Source organism: Sceloporus occidentalis, unplaced genomic scaffold (assembly GCF_023333645.1).
Source record: "Sceloporus occidentalis isolate IW3139 unplaced genomic scaffold, rSceOcc1.0.p SCAF_2, whole genome shotgun sequence".
Taxonomy (NCBI): Eukaryota; Metazoa; Chordata; class Lepidosauria; order Squamata; family Phrynosomatidae; genus Sceloporus; species Sceloporus occidentalis.
The window spans coordinates 143,977,456-143,995,815 of record NW_028316982.1 but is presented as its reverse complement, the minus strand read 5'-3'; the positions used below and the strand labels follow the sequence as shown (position 1 = coordinate 143,995,815).

The following is an 18,360-nucleotide window of genomic DNA, read 5'->3' as shown; positions in this document are numbered from 1 at the left end:
GAGGCGAAGCTGGAGGCGGTTCGCCTCCTGCGCGCAGCCACACGCCACCCTCCTCCTCCGCCCCGTCTGCCCCAGCCCCCAGGCGAATGGAGGAGGGGGAGAAGGAGGAGGTGGAGGGGGAGGAAAAGGAGGAGGGGAAGGAGGTGGTGAGTGAGTGGCCAGAGAGGCCTCAAGGTGGGTTTTTTTTGGGGGGGGTTGCTTTTAATGCTAACAAGTCTCCCTTACTTTGACAGTGATAGTGTGGTGGTGATGATGATGATGAAGATATGAGTGGGTCAGCTTGAGAGGCATGCACGCACTGTTTCAGAAGCCGAGAGAGTGTGACTTTCCAAAGTGCCTTTTCTATGTGGTTTTGGTTCTGAGGCCTGGTCAATGTAAATTGCTGTGATTTTTACAAACTCATGCGCAGTGAAGAAAAACCAAAGTCCCTTGACACACACTTCTGAGAAGTACACTTGGTGCAGTGAAACCACCTTGACATGTTCAATATGCATAGCCTTGTTAAACCATGCTAAGTGTTAAACCCAAGGGGTTTGGTTATGGAATAAGCCTCTGATGCAAGGGGCCATGTTCAGTAAAGCCATGTGAAATGCCCAAATATGCTGTCGTGTGTGTTTTGGAATGGAGGTCGGGGGTGTTTTGCCAGAAAGGGAAGTCCATTTCTGACATCTGTCTAGAAATAATGCCCAAATGTCCTCCATTTTGATCATGCCTAAGAAACAGGCATTTATATTAACATTTTTTAAAAAAAAAATCAATTTTTTCGCGTGCCCTCCATTTTAAAAAATGTGTCCTACATTAGAAAAATTTGTCCTACATTTGTCCTACATTTGTCCTGGTTTGGAGGTCCTGACATGGCAACCCTAATTCCGGTAAATATTGGGGAATGCCAGGGTTTTTGGATTTTGGTAAAACATTCTGGGGATATATCTTTGAGGCTTGTTGGCAACTCTGGGCAAGAGATACTGAGAGGAGACTTTGCCAGTTCCTTTTTCTGAAACAGAGCCTACAGCCCCTGCTATTTGGTTTAGTTTGGCGTTCTCCCATCCAAGTACTAACCAGGGTTAATGAGGTCCCTGGGGGATCCTTTGCTTCAGGTACCAAAATAACTTGAAGGGGCTTGAGTTCTTTCTCTCTTTTTTGCCTGAGTGGCATGAGGGTGGACAATTTGCTTTTCAATTGGTTTCTTGCCTTCAGGATCCTTGCGCTGGCATGTTCCTGCTGAATGGTAACTAATCAAAAAGTTCAGGTCTGTTCATCTGGGTTGAATCCAGACAATGGTCTCACTACAGGTGTTAATCTATTCAGCAGTGCAAAGATGACTGCATCGACACTGCTTGCTATTGCCCTGAAGGATCACTTCCATCAATTTCTGCTCTAAAGGAACTATCACAGGTAGTACTGCATTCCATTGCCATTTAACTTCAAACATTACACTCCAGTAACCCTGCTTTACACCGTACTTTGATTGTCATTCTCTATAGGTTGTCTCTCAGAATTGTGGGGGAGGACACCTTTTTTGGTGGGCAACTTTTGCGGAAATGCTCTGGCCTGCCCTGGAGAACATGGCAAATCACAAAATGCTGGTGCCCCCTTTATAAACTCCTTGTGTGCTTTTGTGTTTATACTTTCTCTTATATGTGCAGGTTTTCTCTCTTGAACAGACATCCCCATAAAGGAAGCCCCCAAAGCACACCTTTGCTAGCATAGATACAATTATGCATGGTGTGGATAAGAACAAACTTTCCTCCCGCTCTGACGATCCCAGAATACAGAGTCCTCCACTGCCACTGAAGGATGGGAGGTTGAGGACGTAGAGAAGGAAAGACAACTTCACAGCGCCCGTTGTCATTGTTGCAAGAAGGAAAGAGTGACTACTAGCCTGGATGGCTTAAAATGGAAATTGGTGCCATCAGTAGCTACAATTTAAAGTGGCCGAAATTGAGAAAGATGCTCACAACATCTTTCTGGATCCTATTACATTCCACTCCACTCCCACAAATGTGAAAATATGCTTTATGTCCTGAGGCCTTAATACCACTCAGTACTGCATCTGAAGAAGTAGGTTTATATCCATGAAAGTGCATGCTAAATTAAAAAATATTAATCTTAAAGGTGCTACCCCATTCTCTCTCCCCCCCCCACTCCCTTCCTCCTTTTTATGCTCATAACAGAGAGGCTGGGCCAGTTGTGACTGCTGAGGACAGTGCTGCCTCACCATGTTTACTACTGCCAGGAGACCTGCAAGGGCAAAACAGACCCTCCACTGTTCCTATCCTGCTGTGAATTGCCCAGAGCCTGAGGGCATCTCTTTTCTTTTCTCTCTCTTCTTTACTTTCAGTCACAATCTTCTTTCTCTCTCTGAAGTCTCTTCTCACCACCACCATCATCCCACACGTGGGCAGGTAATGTTGCCCAGAGAAAGTGAGGAGCGCCTCCCAAGCAGATCTGTCAATATGCACATAATGTCAGAAACACCCTAGTATTACTGGAGTGGCAGGGACATGGTTGTTGTTGTTACTGTTGTTGTGTGCCTTAAAGTGATTTCCAACTTGTGGCAGCCTTAAGGCAACCTTTTCACTGGGTTTTCTTAGGAAGATTTGTTCAGAAGGAATTTGCCTTTGTCATCCGCGAAGGATGAGAGATTGTGACTTCTCCATGGTCACCCCATGGCTGAGCAGGGATTCAAATCCTGTCCTCCAGAGTCATATAACTTTATCACATTGGGAAAATCGGGGGTTTAAATGGGCATCATCCTGCGATATTTGCACAACTGTGCTAAAGATTTTTTCACATGATTGCGATTAAAGATTACTTATCCCAGGAATAACAAGGGAATAACCAGCAACAAATCATTCACGGGATTTCCCTGTGAATGATTTGTTGCTGGTTATTCCCCGATTATTCACAGGATAAGTCATCTTTAATTGCGATGCATGTTAAAATCTTCACTGCAGTTGCACAAATATTGCTGGATAATACCGGTTTAAACCCCCGATTTTCCCCATGTGTGATAAACTCCACAATCCAATGCTCAAACCACAACACCATGACAGTTCTCCAGAAGCATGTTGTTGTTGTTGTGTGCCTTCAAGTTGTTTCTGATTCCTGGCGACCCTAAGGTGAAACAATCATGGGGTTTTCATGACAGGAGTTGTTCAGAAGAGGTTTGCCATTGCGTCCCTCTGAGGCTGAGAGAGTGTGCCTTGCCTAAGGTCACCCAGTACATTTCGTGGCGAAGTGTGGAATCGAACATGGGTCTCCAGAATCGTAGCCCAACACTCAAAAAACTACACTACACTGGCTCTGGGCTATTCTCACTTTCATCCAATTCCTTTATATTTCAGTTTTTAAAGGACAGTCCACATTTATATGGTTATCTGTCAATTATGTACTGTAATATTATATGGCAATTTCTAGGTGTGAATGAGCCATCACAGATAGAGCTCGCGGCTCACTCCATATCAATTAAAGCACAGTACTTTGGGAGATGTTCCTCATGTAGCAGTGAGAAAGACAGCTCCTAGACCATTTGGCTGCAAAATATTAGGGTCTTATAGCAAGAAATCAGGTAAAGTGGCTAAATTTTTGAAATGTACATCAGACATCAGCACACTGCACAACGGTCTTTGAGTCTACTGTCTTCATCCTTGCAAGCCAGCCTATTTGCCTTGTAGAAAATCTTCTTGAAGGGTGTGGGCGAGATCCCCGACTTTCAATTCTGATGAGCATAACAAAATGTACACAAACTGCTTCTTAGTATTCTTTTACAGGAGCAGGTAAAAATTTGTTTGACGCAAGCCAAAAACTCAGAAGGTACAGTCTGCACTGTACATGACCCAAATATAGATTATTCACGTAAACATGTCTTCGCAGAGGTCTGTGCACACATTTTCCTCTGGTATCATAAATTTAGGCCGAGTATAGGAGCACATCCCTGCATAATTCTTCCTCGCTTTCTGTGACTCAAAGGTAGTCACTGGGATGATTAAATAACATTTCAATGATAGTCTGACTGCTCACCCAGACTCAGGTTTTTAGAAGGACAAACCAGTTTGGACACAAAAAAAAGGAGCTTGTTTCACACCTGACTCAAATCTCTTTTTTGTAAGGTGGGAGTAAAAGGAAAAGAAAAGAAAAACAGAAACTGATAACACAAATGCATTGTTTTACAGATCAGGCGAACAGCTGCTAGGACTAATTGTAGAATCCTCTTTGTGGAAATGTTGAAAGAAAATGAATACTGTGAAAAAGAATAGGGAAGGTGATTGTGACATAATGATGCAGATGTCTCTTAAATCAAGAGCTTTCATGGTTTGACCAGAGAAGGTATGTATATAGACTACGAAGAGATGTATAGACCATGAAGACGAGAGTGCCAATATCACTGAACCTGATTAGTAAAACATAAAAAAGTAAATTCAAATTATTTATAATTTGTCTGTCTTGGCTTGTCATCTTTCTTCAGTATTACCAGCTATGCAACCATTTGTAAGAACTAATTCATTTCCTTATCTTACCAGTATATTTTTCTTCTGTTTCTTTTCTCTCCTGCCTCCTCTGTACAGTAGTTTGGATGGCCTGGGTCCATTCCTTTGCAGACATACAAGGAACAGAGCTGTTAGTGAAGTACCAAAAATAGAAAATAAAAAAGTACCATAGGGCTGCTAACTGAAGCTCCTTCTTCACCACCTAGTACTAATTTGCTTAGCTATATTAGACTGGGTATAAATGTAGGCATTTGAATATGTAAAGGTCATCTACGTACATGGATAACCACTGCCACCAACTGTGAGGACTTCTTTCTGTTCTACAACTTTGGCATCAAATGTGGGGACATTCTAGATGCCCTCATGGTTTCTGTGGAAGACCTTATTAGTCTAATCCCACTACTAAGTACCACCACTCTTGAACCAGGACTAGCACTAAAGATACTGTGTTTGAACAGGAGCATTCCAATAACCCTTCTGTAGTGTTCTCAGAGACATAAGTGTGTGATGCAGACAATTTACAAAGTTCAATGTACAGATTATTTAATGCATCTAAGTGTATTAAATGCATGGCCCTAAGTATCTCTCACTCATATTCATGACACTCATGTCTTACTCCTAATCCTAAGTGACCTAACTAATCTCTATTTCTGATTCTGACTAATTCTCCTAATATCTCTAATTTACATTCCTAATTTTGAGAGATTTTAATCTCCCAGACTCTGTCATACACTCCAGTCTTTTTTAAATCCCATTTTATATATATAGCTGTGTTTATGTTTGTGTATATAATTTGTTTTATTTATATACCGCTATTCCAAAGATCATAGCGGTGAACAGCAAGTAAGCTAATTAGCAAGTAAGCTAATTTGCCCCCAACAGTCTGGGTACTCATTTTAGCGACCTCGGAAGGATGCAAGCCTGAGTCGAGCTTGGGCCCTTTTGCTGGTCTTGAACTCGCAACCTTGTGGTTTTGAGTGAATGGCTGCAGTGCAGGCATTTAACCACTGCGCCACCAGGGCTCCATAATGTATATATACCTTCAGGTTGCCTCAATAATTTCATAGGGTTTTCTTAGGCAAGGGATACTTAGAGATTTTGTCAGTTCCTTCCTCTGTCTATTATTATTATTATTATTATTATTATTATTATTATTATTAACCTTTATTTATATAGCGCTGTAAATTTACACAGCGCTGTACATACAATCTTTTAGTTAGACGGTTCCCTGCCCTCAGGCTTACAATCTCTATGCAGCCTATAGAACCTGGTATTTGTTGGTGGTCTCCCATCCAGATACTAACTTGCTTAGCTTCCAAGATCAGACAGGATCTGGTCCGTTTAAGAGTATTTGGGCCATATGTTGGACCTTACCTTAATGTTTCGAAACACAACATTTTTACAGTTGTTCAGAACATTGCAGATTACATGTTAATGTTGTTTATTATGTTGTTTAGATTGCGATAGATGGTGTTTTTGTCATGTTTTTATTCACCTACATAATAGCTCAAACTAATCTCTCCCATCTCCTGCTGCAATTTAATATGGGTTTTCTCAGTAATTGTTATCATTTGGTGGCATCTGACATGTTTATTCCCCTTAATCCTAAAACCATGTTTATCTATCAGCCTGAAGCAAATCCTCTGAGACTTGATCTCAGACCTGAGACATGAGGCAATAAGTTAAGTGTGAATGATGGTTGTTGGGGGACAAGGGCAGGAGCAGGGACGTAGCTAGGATTTTGGGAAGGGGGGGGGTCCAGGCTAAGTGCCACCATTCTAATGGGGCTTGAGTGTGGCGGTGCAGCAGCACACACCATTCATTTTTCTAATGGAAGGGGGGGGGGGGTCCGGACCCCAAGAACCTCCCCCCCTTGGCTACATCCCTGGCAGGAGGAAGGATGTTGCCCAAAGCCAAGGAGAGTAGATAACCAACCATATGAACCAGTATTGGAATGTAGTGTGGGAACCAACGAGGAGATGTGATGAATTGGCCACATGCTCTCTTCCTGATGGCCAATCCATAGAAATAGACTTCTACATAAAATGTTTCTGCCGCTGTGACCAGACAGAAATAATCAATAAGAGATTCAATTTACCACAGAATCTCAGTTGCAAGATGCCAGACACAGCCTCAGGAACAATCCTAATATTGTCATCAAAGAGAAGAATTTGTTATCATGTGTCATCAACTGTCATCATAGACAGTTGGAGGCTGAGAGGAAATTTCCCAACTCAACGTTTTACTGGCTTATATGGCTCCATTTTTTGGACTCTCCACGCCACTCCATGCATCTGACTGGCACACTCCAACTGTAGTTTTGTGAGACATTGAGCCTTCTCTGTCTGGTGCCACAATAAACTATAATTCCCAGGATTCCTAGCACTGAGCCAGGGGAGTTAAAGCGATCTCAAACTGGATTATTTCTGCAGTGTGTTTCGGACCTCATTGGGCCTACTTTACACAGGACAAAAAATAGGACATTGGCGGGTTACAGACCGCCAAAAAATACGTATTCCATACGTATTAGGGTTAGGAAGGGGCAGTGCTTCTGCACCCCCCTAACCCTAGTATGTATGGAATACGTACAAAATGGCGGCGCCCTGTTCATATGGGTGCCGCCATCTTTACGTCTTGGACGCATAGCGTCCAGACTTGTCGCGGCGCCTATGACGTCATGAATGCGCCAGCGGCGCCTCGCAACGTCATAGAGGCGCCGCAAGAAGGAGCTCCATTTTGAAGCTCCTTTTTTGCTCCACGCGGGAGCCGCGCGGTGTGGCTGCTATGGCTCCCTCACGGAGCAAGCAGCGGTGGCAGACCTCCGCAAAGCGGCGATCTGTAACCCGCCTTAGCCACTTTGAATGGTTCTTCCTTTTTGAAGGGAGAATCAGGGTAAATGTTAAATAAATAATCTGAAATAAATATAGTAGAAAGTGCCTGCTTCTTTTTACCCCATTATCTAATTATAATCTCTATCCAAACAGACCGATAAACAGTTAACTGAAACACAGCTCCCTAGAGTTGCAGTCATGTGTACTGTAACTCCCATTTAACACAGTGACAATTGCTTCTGAGCTTTGGAGCCAGAGTAGCATAGTGGTGTGAGCACTGGTCTATGACTCTGGAGAACACAATTCAAACCCCTGCTTGGCTATAGAAACCCACTGGGTAACTTTGGGCATGTCTCATTCTCTCAGCCTCAGTGGAAGGCAAGCCCTCTCTTGATCGGTTCACGTTAGATTTGCCATAATTCAGAAACAACTTGAAGGCATGCAACAAACTTACATCTGTGTTCACGTTGAAAAAGACGGGGCCATTACTAAGTTTATCTTTGTACCAATAATTTATAAAGATTATGGAAGTGAACATTAGAAATTACATCTCCTTTCTTATGCTGAGTTCATGATTTTAATGCTTTTATTTATTTTTATAAAGTCTGTAAAGGATGTGCACATATCCTCCCTATGTCCTATATCATACTTTGAAAAAAGAACTGGAAAAGAGTGTAAATCGATCTCACATAACAATTTCAGTTTCCCAGGTCCATTTTTCTTTTAAAGGAGGTGTCCTTCTCTTCCGCAACACTTCCCCTGACTTTCCCCCTCTTCCTCCAGAGTAAAAGTGATCAGACCAGAAGCTCATTGTGCTCTGATCTGACCATTTTCTGATATAGGGCTAAGGAAAGTAGAAAAAGGAAATCAGGCTGGGAAATGAAACATTTTGCAGCAAATCTTCCTACCTCTATCTCCATATTTTAGATCAGAGCTAGTGCCATGGAGTTGGTAAGAGGGAAGTTTACTGAAATGAATGTTTATTATCTTACAGGAGGAATGTACTTGGCCCAGTGGTGTGCCCTGTGCGTGGAAACAGTTTTTGGGAAACTACCAGGAGATCTTCAATTCCGAAATATGCTAAGTGGAGATGAAGTTGTTTAAAAGTATGAAGCAGCCACTGAGTGGAAACTCGGTTAAACTGTAAAAAGTGCAGAAAAAAAGGAAAGAAAGGAAAAGCTCTGTCTTTAATCCAAGGCAATGTGATGCTCTTTAACCACTGTAATGTCATTTCCATCAAAATACAGCTGTGTAACAAATAAGCACTTTAAAGCAGGCTGTTGGTTTGAATTGTGGGACTGAAACCAATTCTTGTGATTGTTTTTGAAAAGAAGACTGCCAGCCCTGCACAAAAAATATTTTTAAATGTATTTTCTATATATATTTCCTGTCTTTCTGTCACCATTTGCATTCTATTAGGCATGCTCTATAGGATGACAACTGTCTGAAGACGAGTTGTGATAGTGATGAAAGGACACGACAATGGATTTTATTATTTTCTTACCCAAATATTGTGTTACATGAAATGGTTTAAATCAAAAGAAATAAAGGGATCCAGTAGAAACTTTCGGACAAGCTGAAAAAAGAAGAGTTTTTTTAAACGCAAGCTTTTGTAAACCACACCAGCTCAACAGAGAGTCAGTCCGTACTAGGGTTAGGAAGGTGCGGTGCTTCCGCACCCCCCTAACCCTAGTACAGAATGAGTCCATACAAAATGGCTCCTCCCCTTCCACATGGGGGCCGCCATGATGACATCACGACCGCGCCGCCTCTATACGGGGCGGCACGGACATGACGTCGTCGGTCCGTGCCAGGGCGCTTAGTATGCCCTTTGCGCGGACCAGGAAGGAGCTCCGTTTCGGAGCTCCTTCCTGGTTTGCGGTGCCGCTTTGCGTCGCTGGGCGCAGCCTTCAGACGGCTGCGCCCAGCGAAGCAAGGGAGAAAGGGGCCAAGCGGCCCCTTTCTCCTCCTCTCCGCCGCTGCCTTTTGCCGCTTCCCCGCAGCCTGAAAAGCGGCGGATCGGGGCCTCAGCGGCTGCCGTTCTAACAGCTGAGGCCCCGATACACCGGGGAAAGGGGCAGGTACAGCCCGCCCCAAATGGCAGGGGCAGGTACAGCCCGCCAGAGTTCCTAGATTTCTAAGGAGAGATAAGAGTTTAAAGGAGGAGTACAATTCCAAAAGACTGGAGGATTCTTGGAATTGAAGCCCAAAACAGGAACTTCTCTCAGTTCTGGACAAAGAAATCTATGGTCTAAATTAAGGCTGGAGCTAAATGGATACAGTACTAAGCAGATGTATGGGTGTTTGTGCCTTCAAGTCACTTGCCAGTTTCTGGTGACCCCATGAATTTCATTGGGTTTTCTTAGGCAAGAAATAGCCACATTAATTGAGGAATGCCCTTCTTGTACAGACCCAAATGGCACTCAGATATCTTTCATTCTGGTCTCATTTAAAAAAAACAAAACAGTTTGGGAGCCTAATTCATTTCTTTCAAAACATACACGTAATATGGTTTTATACTGTTTAATGCTTTAACCTATTTTAGCTAGTTAAAACGGCTCCATGTATTTTTAGCCCAGGGAAGCTACAGCCTGAAAGTTGCATGCGGCCCTGAAACTCACTTGTGTGCACTCCCTGACACTCTTGAGGAGACCCCCCCCCCCCAATCTGCCCAATGCCCTAATTTTCTTTTTCTTTCTTTGAAGAAATTCAGACTAATTTGGGGGTCAATCCAAAAATATCCCAAAGCCCCCAAACCAGTTGCAAATGCTGCAGCGTATCTCTCCCTCCCCAGACATCCCTAATCAGTCAAAAAGTGACCAACAATAGCAGCCAAAAGTGATGCAACATTCAGGACATCCAGCCGCACCAGTATAGCCTATGGAAGCTGAAATTTGCTCCTTTTTTAGTCTGCTTAGATTCTGTTGTTGTTTCAAAATGTAATTGCTTTAAACTGTTTAAATTGATGTTATTAGTATACATGCTGAGATCTTGCAGGATAGAAATAAATAAATAAATAAATAAATAAAACGACTCCCTTCCATGCACTGAGTGAGCAGGTGAGATGAACTGTGAGGCTATGAAAGCTATCCCTGCCCATTGCTGATATACACCTGACAAACTGTCAGTTGACAATTGTCAAAAGGATTTCTCTGTATATCCATTCATGTATATAGAGAACTTAGACACCTATAAGCACTATTTAGCCAGGATACTGCCTAGGCTGCACCTACACTACAGAATTAATGCAGTTTGATACCACTTTAACTGTCATGGCTCAGCGTTATGGAATTCTGGGACTTGTCCTTTTGTGAGATATTTAGCCTCATCTGTCTGAGAGCGTTGTTGGCACAACAAACTATAAACCCCAGGATTCCATCGCATCAGGGCATGGCAGTTAAAGTAGTGTCAAACTGCATTAATTCTGCAGTGTGGCAGCACCTCTACTGTGTAGGATCTTTCCAAAAATGTCCTTTGGGATAATGTTGTGATACACAATAACATCACTTGATGGGTGGAATTAAGCAAGCATGAATCCTACCTTTCGGGGGAAAATATTTACATTATGAACAAATAAATACAATATAATTATCCTACATGACCCTGCGTCCTCTTCCGCATGCATTCGGTGGGTAAAGAGTGATATGTATACCCCTATTTGTGATTTTTGTCATAAATTACATTATAGGTGTTCTTTAGTTGGTGCCTGTGACACTAGACTAGACACTGACTACATTTTTCTGCTAGGACTTTCAGCACAAGCGTTGACTATCCACTCTTTTCTTCCCCCTTTTTTCTTTCATTTATTATTAGACTCTTGTTTGTGACCAAAGCTGTCACAACATTTCACAGCTTGTAAAGTCTTTATGCTTATAAGATTTTAAGAATTTATAAACTGGATGCACGACTGGTGGTCATCATCATTATTTGAGAATGTAGTTAAGTATGTGTGTCGCACCACCTATGTGTAGTTTGTCTCTCTAACCCGGTCCAACCTGAACATAGAAGCAGACTTGGCAAGTGTTCAGGGTGTCAAGATTCTGGAGGTACCTGGATGGGAAATACCTCTGAAGGAAACAGCTTAACAACTCTTGCCCTCCTGCATTCCAGGAGATAAGATCAGAGACCCTTCTGTTCTCTATGCCCAGGGCATAGATACACTTGTAAAGTGAAAGAATTAAAGAACTGACAGCTGGTAAATAAAGAAAATGACAAAAGAGTCTCCCAATCCATTCTTGAACATTTGATCACTTTTGTGATGCTGTTCAGCATGCAAGTAAGGAAAGGAGGTGGTTCTCTCTCTCGATTGCTCTCTGTCTCTCTCTCTCTCACACACACATACAAACACACACACTTCATTTGGACATGCCAGACTTTCTGTCCTCTACTGCTAATGTTCTGTAAATGTGTCATATCTATTAACAGCCTGCATTTTAAAATGTGCTGGTATAGGATCAGGATCAGGACCACATCAAAGTCATAAAACAAAGTCCTCTCACCTCCCCCAGTGAAGAATCTTGATCTCATATCCATGGAATCCACAAGTTAGTTTTATTTAATGAATATTTTTTATATTTCATAGCTGCCATGATCTTTCATACCATGATCTTTCCAAGATAGCTTACAGTTGTCATTGCTGTTATCTCCTTCCAAGTCAACTCAGACTTATGACAAACCTCTCGTAGGAATTTCTTGCTAAGATTTGTTCTGAGTGGGTTTGCCATTGCTTTCCTCCAAGTGGATTTCCACGGTTGAACAGAGATTTGAACCCTGGTTTCCCAGAGTCCAAATCCAACACTCTAACCACTACGCCACCGTGCCCCAACTTACAGTATAAAGCATGAAAATAAAATATGAATGAATTATTAAAGTATTTTTAGCCTACAGTACAGAATAGTGAAATAAAATATAAATCTATTAAAACATTATCTTAAACAAATTTAAAATAATCCAGTTAAAATAAAATACAATACAGTTCTAATATGTAATTGTTGTTGTGCGTGTCCAAGTCATTTCCAACTTATGGCAACCCTAAAGTGAACCTATCATGTGTTTTTAATTGCATCTCTGTTGATAAACTGTGGCGCTCCAGCCTGTAGAAAGCTGGTGTGTCCACAGAAAGAAGCCTAACATTCAACCTTTCTCCTAGCATGCTGGTTTTATATGTAGAAGGTTTGTTTTTATATGTGATGGATCATGCCAACATTAATTGCTAAACCTTGCTTCTGAAGTTAGCTTTGACCCTATCAATGAGATACCTCCATGAACCCCAGCTATCTACAACTGTGCTCAGATCCTGCAAATTCAGCGTTGTGACTTTCTTGATTGAATCAATCAGCTTGTAATGAAATCTCCCGCTTTTCCTGCTGCCTTTCACTTTGCCAAGTATTGCTGTGTTTTCCAAAGAATCATGTTGTCTCAAGTTATGTCCAACGCCTCAGTTTAGTTATTTTTGCTTCTGGTGAGAGTTCAGTCCTGAGTTATCCTGTTGTCATTGTTGTTATCTGTCATCAAATCAACTTTGACTTATGCCAATCCTAAAAATGAAAAATCTCCAAGATCTCCAGTCACCAACTGTCTTGTGCAGTTCTTGCAGACGCAGGGCTGTGGCTTCCTCCATTAAATCAATCGACTTGTAGTGTGGTCTCTGTCTTTTCCTACTGCCTTCCACTTTACCAAGCATTGCCATACTCTAGAAACTAGAAATTAGGGAAACTATGGCATCAATGATTCTGAATTTGGTATTTGATGATAATATCTTTCATTTGAGGATCTTATCTAGTTCCTTCATAGCTGTCTTTGCAAGTTTTAGTCTTTTGATTTCTTGACTATATTCTCCATTTTAATTAATGATTGAGATAAGACTTGTATAACCATTATTTAACTATTCTAATTTATTCATTGTCTACTGAAATGCTACAGCAGCAATTATGCCATTTGATGCTGCTGATCACACTGATGACATACCTTGGAATAACAGCACCAGACATAGAGAGTTGAGTTATGTAAGGGCCACTTTATTGACCTAAAATTTATTTACATTCTGATAACCCTGGAATAAGCATGGGCAGGGAGCAACCTGTTCAGCTGAGGCCAAGTGTCACCAATTACCTGCCACCTCATCCTTCCCTTGAGCAAAACACCTGATCCCAGGAGCAATTCAATAATTGGGTTGTTCCCCAGCCAGTCTTATGCTGAAAGGCAAACCCAGGGTTCTTCCACCCAAGTCACAGAACTATATAAGTGAGAGCAAAAACCTAGGTCCACTTCAAGGATAGACTGCTTCCCCACCCCCAGATCTTAGGACCCTAGAGAGGCAGTTCCAAAGCCCTGTTGTTGTTGTTGTTATTGTTGTGTGCCTTAAAGTAATTTCTGACTTATGGTGACCCTAAGGTGAACCAATCATAGGGTTTTCTTGGCCAGGGTTGTTCAGAGGTGCTTTGCCATTGCCATCCTCTGAAGCTGAGAGAGTGTCCAGAGCCATGTCCTACACCAAAGGGATGCCAAGGTGTGTACCAAAACTCTTACGATCTCCCCCCCCCCCCCCCCCCCGGCTAACTGCCAAGTGGAAGTTTATTTATTGACATTACCCATAGCCAATTATCTGATTTCCCCAGATACAGAATGAGGTAGGGAAAAACACCAGGTAAAGGGGAGAAAATTCCTACCTGGCCCAGAGGCAGCTAGTAAGGCTCACATTTCAATGTGGGTGAGTGGGTTGGCTTTGAAACTGTGCACGTAAAAACACACAGGGAAGAGTGGGAAGCTCTTTTATTGCCTCCAACTTTGTCCCCCACATGCACAGCATCCTGAGCACATTGCGCCCAATACAAAGGCCTCTGATTTACCTCCATGGAGGCCATCAAAGGTGACCCTTGTCCTGCAGTGCTGTGCATTGTGCATGTCCAGAACCCCATTATTGGAGTTTCAGTCACAAAGGGTAAGTCACACTTTGCACTGCACTGGCTCAAGCTAGTTGTAGAATTGGGAAGTAAACTGAGAAAAGTTGTATGGAGATTACATTTGATAGGCATGTGCTCTCCTTAGGAGCCCTAACCAGAAGTTCAGTCACTGATTTATAATTGTATGTCCCAAGAGAACAGGACTGTTCTTGTCACCCCCACCATTGTTGTGTCAGCAGGAGTACAGACCTGCTACTCAAAACGTGGATGGTGGAGGAGGAACTCAATGCAATCCTCATTAGTCTAGAGCCCTCACCAAACTACAATTCCCAGAATTCTCAAGATAAAGCCATGACATTTAAACTAATGTAACATCGACATAACAGGAACAGGGATCATCTAGTTGTTCAGATGTCATCACAGCTGCCATCCATTGGCTACACTGGCTACGATTGAGAAGACTTTTTTGTCTAACAACATGTGGAGGGTTTCACGTTCCTCACCTGATATATACACATACATATACAAATGGCCCTCCACATTTGCGACTTTGACTTTTGCGGATTTGATTATTCACAGATTTGATTAATATGTTCTCTCAAGGAATTTCTAGTTTTTCCAATTCGACTTTATGGTTACCATCAGCCAGATGTCATACTGGAAGACCTAGAGCAGGGGTAGGCAACCTTTTGGAGCCGGGGGCCGGGTTGGTGTCCCTCAGACAAGTCGGGGGGCTGAAGCCGGGGGGTGGAGCTTCCACCCTCTGGGGCAGAGCTTCCACCCTCTGGGGCGGAGCTTCCACCCTCTGGGGCGGAGCCTCCACCAAAGCCCTGCAAGGAGGAGGCGGCGTGTGTCCGCTCTCTCCTCCTCGGTCCCTTTCTGGGCAAACACCCCCAACCTGCATTCCAAAACACACACAACAGCACAGTTGTGCATTTCACATGGCTTTACGTAACATGGCCTCTTGCATATTTCAGAGGCTTATTCCATAACCAAACCCCTTGGGTTTAACATGGCTATGCATATTGAACATGTCAAGGTGGTTTCACCGTTCTTGGACCAAGTGTACTTCTCAGAAGTGTGTACTTGGTCAAGGGACTTTGGTTTTTCTTCACTGCGCATGAGTTTGTAAAAATCACAGCAACTTACATTGGCCTTGCCTCAGAGGCTTTCTGATATCAATATCACCATTAAAGAACCAAAAACACACAGAAAAGGCACTTTGGAAAGTCACACTCTCTTGGCTTCAGAAACAGTGCGTGCATGCCTCTCAAGCTGACTCATATCATTATCATCATCAACATCATCATCATCATCATCACCACACTATCATTGTCAAAGCAAGGGAGACTTGTTAGCATTAAAAGCACACAAAACACACTTTGCAAGGTCACACTCTCTCAGCTTCTGAAACAGTAGTTGCATGCTTCTCAAGCTGACTTATCATCATCACCACCACACTATCATTGTCAAAGCAAGGGAGACTTGTTAGCATTAAAAGCACACAAAACACACTTTGGAAGGTGACACTCTCTTGGCTTCAGAAACAGTGCGTGCATGCCTCTCAAGCTGGCTTATATCATCATTGTCATCATCAATATCATCATCATCATCACCACACTATCATTGTCAAAGCAAGGGAGACTTGTTAGCATTAAAAGCACACAAAACACACTTTGCAAGGTCACACTCTCTCAGCTTCAGAAACAGTAGTTGCATGCTTCTCAAGCTGACTCATCATCATCACCACCACACTATCATTGTCAAAGCAAGGGAGACTTGTTAGCATTAAAAGCACACAAAACACACTTTGCAAGGTCACACTCTCTCAGCTTCTGAAACAGTAGTTGCATGCTTCTCAAGCTCACTCATCATCATCACCACCACACTATCATTGTCAAAGCAAGGGAGACTTGTTAGCATTAAAAGCACACAAAACACACTTTGCAAGGTCACACTCTCTCAGCTTCTGAAACAGTAGTTGCATGCTTCTCAAGCTGACTCATCATCATCACCACCACACTATCATTGTCAAAGCAAGGGAGACTTGTTAGCATTAAAAGAACACAAAACACACTTTGGAAGGCGACACTCTCTTGGCTTCAGAAACAGTGCGTGCATGCCTCTCAAGCTGGCTCATATTATTATCATCATCATCACCACACTATCATTGTCAAAGCAAGGGAGACTTGTTAGCATTAAAAGCACACAAAACACACTTTGCAAGGTCACACTCTCTCAGCTTCAGAAACAGTAGTTGCATGCTTCTCAAGCTGGCTCATATCATTATCATCATCATCACCACACTATCATTGTCAAAGCAAGGGAGACTTGTTAGCATTAAAAGCACACAAAACACACTTTGGAAGGCGACACTCTCTTGGCTTCAGAAACAGTGCGTGCATGCCTCTCAAGCTGGCTCATATTATTATCATCATCATCACCACACTATCATTGTCAAAGCAAGGGAGACTTGTTAGCATTAAAAGCACACAAAACACACTTTGCAAGGTCACACTCTCTCAGCTTCAGAAACAGTAGTTGCATGCTTCTCAAGCTGGCTCATATCATTATCATCATCATCACCACACTATCATTGTCAAAGCAAGGGAGACTTGTTAGCAATTAAAAAGAATGCAAAATAAAACAACAACAACAAAAAAAAACACCCCTGTGGCCTCTGGCCACTCACCACCTTCTCCTCTTCCTCCTCCTGCTCTTCCCCCTCCTCTTCCTCCTCCTGCTGCCCCCATCTCCTCTTCCTCCTCCTGCTATTCTCCCTCCTCTTCCTCCTCCTGCTGCCCCCATCTCCTCTTCCTCCTCCTACTCTTCCCCCTCCTCTTCCTCCTCCTGCTGCCCCCATCTCCTCTTCCTCCTCCTGCTCTTCCCCCTCCTCTTCCTCCTCCTGCTGCCCCCATCTCCTCTTCCTCCTCCTGCTCTTCCCCCTCCTCTTCCTCCTCCTGCTCTTCCCCCTCCTCTTCCTCCTCCTGCTGCCCCCATCTCCTCTTCCTCCTCCTGCTCTTCCCCCTCCTCTTCCTCCTCCTGCTGCCCCCATCTCCTCTTCCTCCTCCTGCTGCCCCCATCTCCTCTTCCTCCTCCTGCTCTTCCCCCTCCTCTTCCTCCTCCTGCTCTTCCCCCTCCTCTTCCTCCTCCTGCTATTCCCCCTCCTCTTCCTCCTCCTGCTGCCCCCATCTCCTCTTCCTCCTCCTGCTCTTCCCCCTCCTCTTCCTCCTCCTGCTCTTCCCCCTCCTCTTCCTCCTCCTGCTACCCCATCTCCTCTTCCTCCTCCTGCTCTTCCCCCTCCTCTTCCTCCTCCTGCTGCCCCCATCTCCTCTTCCTCCTCCTGCTCTTCCCCCTCCTCTTCCTCCTCCTGCTGCCCCCATCTCCTCTTCCTCCTCCTGCTCTTCCCCCTCCTCTTCCTCCTCCTGCTGCCCCATCTCCTCTTCCTCCTCCTGCTCTTCCCCCTCCTCTTCCTCCTCCTGCTCTTCCCCCTCCTCTTCCTCCTCCTGCTGCCCCCATCTCCTCTTCCTCCTCCTGCTCTTCCCCCTCCTCTTCCTCCTCCTGCTGCCCCCATCTCCTCTTCCTCCTCCTGCTCTTCCCCCTCCTCTTCCTCCTCCTGCTGCCCCCATCTCCTCTTCCTCCTCCTGCTCTTCTCCCTCCTCTTCCTCCTCCTGCTGCCCCCATCTCCTCTTCCTCCTCCTGCTCTTCCCCCTCCTCTTCCTCCTCCTGCTCTTCCCCCTCCTCTTCCTCCTCCTGCTATTCCCCCTCCTCTTCCTCCTCCTGCTCTTCCCCCTCCTCTTCCTCCTCCTGCTGCCCCCATCTCCTCTTCCTCCTCCTGCTCTTCCCCCTCCTCTTCCTCCTCCTGCTCTTCCCCCTCCTCTTCCTCCTCCTGCTATTCCCCCTCCTCTTCCTCCTCCTGCTGCCCCCATCTCCTCTTCCTCCTCCTGCTCTTCCCCCGCCTCTTCCTCCTCCTGCTGCCCCCATCTCCTCTTCCTCCTCCTGCTCTTCCCCCTCCTCTTCCTCCTCCTGCTGCCCCCATCTCCTCTTCCTCCTCCTGCTCTTCCCCCTCCTCTTCCTCCTCCTGCTGCCCCATCTCCTCTTCCTCCTGCTGCTGCCTCCTCCTGCTCTTCCTCCCTC

The 18,360-nt window shown here is 44.2% G+C and overlaps 1 long non-coding RNA gene across 1 annotated transcript; it reads left to right on the top strand.

The window, feature by feature from the left end:
• The first annotated feature begins 1,264 nt into the window (after window positions 1-1,264).
• LOC149319095 (uncharacterized) lies at window positions 1,265-8,973 on the top strand. The gene is made up of 3 exons (XR_016279843.1): window positions 1,265-1,395; window positions 4,176-4,329; window positions 8,316-8,973. It is a non-coding gene; the product is annotated as an uncharacterized LOC149319095 (long non-coding RNA).
• The last annotated feature ends 9,387 nt before the right edge of the window (window positions 8,974-18,360 follow it).